The following is a 4,725-nucleotide window of genomic DNA, read 5'->3' as shown; positions in this document are numbered from 1 at the left end:
TACATTTCTTGGACCTGATCAATGTTGAGATTTGTTTTGCCTATCTATACATATAAAGGTTTCATTTTTCTCTTTTTTGGAGGGGGGGAAAGAAGGTGTGACAATAGGGAGAGAAAATAAATGCTTAAGTATTTATTTTTTTAAGAGAAAAAAAGTTTCTTAATGTGTGAACTCCTGTCTATTTGTGTTGCCCTCATGCCATACTTGTGTGATGGATTTGTAAGAGCCAGAACTTCCCTGTTGAACTCTTTACCACAACACATCAAAGTCCATCTCTCTCAATCAAGTTATATTAGTCAGAATGCATTAAACTAAATGCTGGGGGTAAAGAGAAATTAAAAAGCTCACTATCTAATGAAGAAAGATAATATGCAAACACACAAAATATATACAGGAAAAATTGAGGATAGTCTCAGAAAGAAGACATTACATTAAGAACTATGAAAGACTTCAGAAGGATTTTAGCTGAGACCTGAAGGAATTCAGGGACACCAGGAATTGTATTTGAGGAGGGAGAGAATTCCAGACACAGGGGACAACCAGTGAAAATGCAGTCATGTTATTTCCTGTGAGAGAACAGTAATGTATGAGATGAGAACCACTGGATCACAGAGTATGTAGAAGATTGCAAGGTATAAGAAGTCCTGGATGGTAAGTAAGGGCCAGGTTATACAGGGCTTTTAAATCCAGAGGATTTGCTCATAGTCATGTAAAATGCAATGCATATTACAAATAAAAAAAAATTATCATTTGTTTTGATGCAACATGTAGGTGCACACTTTTACTTATTAAATACACATTCACCCTTATGGAAATTTTTGAATTAATTCTCTTCTAGTGAACTTTGGCAAGGGATTTAAATGATTCAGTGGTACCTTGTTAACTTACTACCATCTTTATCCCATAGGGAGGGAAAGGGGAAAGGGACAAGTATTCAAGTGCCTACTATGTGGCAGGCACTATACTGAAAGTTTTACAGATTATTATCTAATTTAATCAAAGACTATTCTCTCTCAGATTAAATTAATGTGAAACCTATTTTACTTTTAAAGTTGAAGAAATGTATTGTTTTATTTTATTGAGTTAATGATGAGATAGTTGGACCTCACACCTGACTTTTACTGAATCCTATCTGTACCTACCTTTGTTGATGCTATTTTGTTACTCCCACAATTACCTGCTGAAAATTATCTGAATTCACAAATTAAATAATGCATAAAGTCTGAACTGAAAATGAGGGTATTTTTTCCTCCTTACCTCAAACTTTCTCCTGGTGGAATATTTCAATGCCACAAAACTGCCAAATGTGAAGCACAGTTGGCAATCTTAGGAAAGGGAACTGATTTGGATAGAATTTACACTGTATATAGTGAAGAAAAATATAGTTATTATTAGACAGTATTCTCATCATTTTTAACATAATCTTTCAAGCTAATTCTTTTGCCTGACAAAATTTGGAGGAAAGCTAGTGTTTTAAAACCCAGTAAACAAGAACTTGCTGAGGCACAGAAAGGTTCAGAGATTTACTGAAGGTCATTTGGGAAGCTGGCAGTAATTTGGAATTCACCGGCCTGGGCTTCAAAGCATCAGTTACCAAGTTACCCTGTTAGAAGAATCCCATGGGGAAGTCTGTACAACGGTGCAGAAAAAGCACTTTATGTCTCTTGTTTAAAACAGGTTTATAGTTTCTTTAAAATGTCCTCCAAAATCATGTTCTGGTATGCTTTGGATTTATAATTCATAGCTCTTGAACAAAAGGTAGTTTGTATTAGATACTTAATGGTGGGAGTGGTAGGAGTGTGTATGTATCTGGAGGAACAGAGATTCTCTCCATTACATGGGAAAAATTATCCTTTTCTCTTTGGAAAAATACAGTCACAGATAATCAGATAGCCAGAATATTATCATTCCCCTGCACTCTCATTCTCTACCCACAGCACCCCGCCACACACACACATACACACTCCCACCAGGCCTCTACCAAGCCCCATCTAATATTAAAGTAGAGATTGTTAGAAAAGGGAGCTAATCGTCAATGGGGAATTACTTTTTTGGGGGGCTGGTAAATTTAATTTTATTACAGAAAAAGATGTCACATGAATTTTTATTGGAAAATATGAAATTAAGAGGTTTATTTTTCTCAAAGGGCCAGGAAAGAGAGAACTCCCAATGTGCTGACTGAATCTTCTGCATTCTTTCCTGGGCCAGGAGAGCTGCTTGCCCTCTCCCCACAGAACATCTGCAGCCTTCAGGGAGCCAACCCACCCTACTTCCTTCTCTCCCTGCACCCACCCAGATAGGTGGGTTCCCTTTTCTCTCAAAGTGTGAGTGGTTTAGGACTCTGGGCCATTTCCAATGGGCAACCTTGTCCTTTAAGCCAGTAGCCCAAGGCCACTGGCATTCAAAGCCTTTCTCCCCAGCCCTAAGGCAGGAAACACAGAGCTGGCATTGTTTTCACTGTCTCAGAATTGGGCAGCTAACAGTTGACCCTTAGCACAAGTCAAAGCCCAGCATGGAGAGAGGCTGAGGAGGCCTAAAGAAAAAGGACAAACTCACATCAAGAAAGGTAGTTAGAGGGGGTGGGAGGGCAGAGGGAGAGAAGGAAGAGTCTAAGAGCCTTATCATACAGCTTTCTTTAGGGAGGAGAGCACTGGAATTTCTCCCACAGCTCCAATACTCATGACCCAGACTCTAAGGAGTTCTTCAAACATACTGAAATCTAAGCAAAACAGAAGAGCTCTTCCTTGGCCTGAGGGAAAGAGTGACTGAAGGAAAAGGAGAAGGTAAACTCTATCCTTCATCGGAGGAAATGGAAGATACATGATTCCCTCCCATGGCTGCTAGTCCTACAGAGGACGACACAGTGAGAACCAAGACACCTACTCCAGACTGGTAGAGCTGAGGAGTCTTCAGGTCCTTCCCTAGGTCCCACATAAAGGGTCAGATTCCATTCCAGGTGTAGTACATAAGTGAGAAGACAAAAACAAACATGGCCATGTGAATCAGAGCTGGTCCTAGGCACAGGGACTTTACAAGCTCCAAATGAGACTCAAAATTCCCAGGGAGCAACAATGCTTTCAATCCAAAAAGGGATACTCCTGCACTCAAAGCAAAACCAGTGCCTCGGTGGGTAATGGACATCATCCTAGGCAGAGGCCAGCTGTAAATGGTGAAGTGAGGTGACAAAAGACGCTTTGAATTGATGTTCTCTTTCCAGAACTATTCCATCTCTTCTTTAGCTATTGTTCTCAGAGGGGTGGCTTTTCTGACACAATGCCTAGGGCTCAGGTGGGCATGGAAGCAATGGTGACCAGCATATCTCAACAGAGCAGCCATCTTGCGGAGCTCAACTGGGCACTCACTAGCGAATTACTAATCAGGATGTAATCAGTGGAGAACTTGATATAGATGAAAACCATTCTAGGTAAGATTCAAAACTGCAGAAGGATGTCTTTAAGTAAAACTTGAGCTGAATTATGGGGAGGAAGGGAGAGAAGGGGTTGGCACTGACTCAAGTATATGACAAGGGAGGATAAAGAAAATAGGCCATCCCATCAATTATTGAAAAGAGACCATCAAATCTGTGCTTCAGATTGTTGGCAAGACAATGGGATTTTAATTCCAAACTGTCCTAAAGTTATATCTCAAAGTTTTCAGGAGCCATGTACATAACCCAAGAAAATTTTGTTGCAATTTTAAAAGTTTAATGTGAGTTAATTATTTTAAACTTGGGAATAACTGAGGTTAGATAAAGCCATCACTGGTCAAAGTTAAAGATTATTGATTAGTCCTTCATTGTATCTGGATGTTTATATTTTGCAGATTATAGAATATGATCCTAGATCTTGAGCTGGAAGTGATATCCATGGCCAGCTACTCTAAACCCTCATTTTACTCAGGCCCAGGATGGTTAAGTTACTTGCTTAACCACAAATGTGCTTATATGTGGTAAAAACAAAGTTTTAGAGGCAGGATTTGAACTCCAATACTCCAAAGTCCATTTCTTCCATTGTAGTGTTTCTTCCATTGTACAATGCTGCCTGCTATTCAAAGTAGTAGATTGTATTCTAATGGATTTTCTTTAATGTTCATGCTCTACTTACTTAGTGCTCATATTTTTAAGAAAAGAATATAAGTGTAACTGCATGGGAAATGTTATAATCTTGAATTTAGTTAAGTGTTGGGGGTGGAAGCTCAATTCCATGTGGACAGTCTCGGGCGGGTAAAGGTGGGAACTTCTAAATCTTAGAGTTCTCATGAGGCCCCCCATGAAACACCAGGGAATCGAGGAGTGAGACCGAGCTATCTCGTGTATTTCCGCCTCTTCCCGTGAGAAACGTGATGGGAGGAGCATCCCCACCCTCGAGACTGTCCCGGATCTGGGCACACCTATTGTTATCTAACAGGCACGGTATTCAGGTGCAAACTACACGGCCAGAGAGCTTAATTAGGGTCAGGAAAGCCTGAAGGCGCTCTTAGCTCGGAGGGGCCCTGACAGGACAGAAGGCTTCGTTTTTCCTCTCTTCGCTCTCCCCTCCCCCTCTCTCCCCACTTACACTTCTACTTCCAATCTCTTACCTTAAGATCTTGCCTCCTTGGGAGATTTCTCTCTCCCTCCTAAGGAAGAGCTCCCCCTGCACATGTAACCAGGACCCTGAATAAAGCCTAACCCTTGTTCGACTCCGGAAAGTCTCTTCTCTCATACGTTTATCCGGTTTGGCCAAC

The 4,725-nt window shown here is 40.7% G+C and overlaps 1 pseudogene; it reads right to left on the bottom strand.

The window, feature by feature from the left end:
• Positions 1–2,790: 2,790 nt before the first annotated feature.
• Positions 2,791–3,336, bottom strand: LOC140502677 (succinate dehydrogenase cytochrome b560 subunit, mitochondrial-like; annotated as a pseudogene).
• Positions 3,337–4,725: the final 1,389 nt, after the last annotated feature.

Source organism: Notamacropus eugenii, chromosome 4 (assembly GCF_028372415.1).
Source record: "Notamacropus eugenii isolate mMacEug1 chromosome 4, mMacEug1.pri_v2, whole genome shotgun sequence".
In the NCBI taxonomy this organism is placed as follows: domain Eukaryota; kingdom Metazoa; phylum Chordata; class Mammalia; order Diprotodontia; family Macropodidae; genus Notamacropus; species Notamacropus eugenii.
This window is presented reverse-complemented; position numbering and strand designations above follow the sequence as displayed.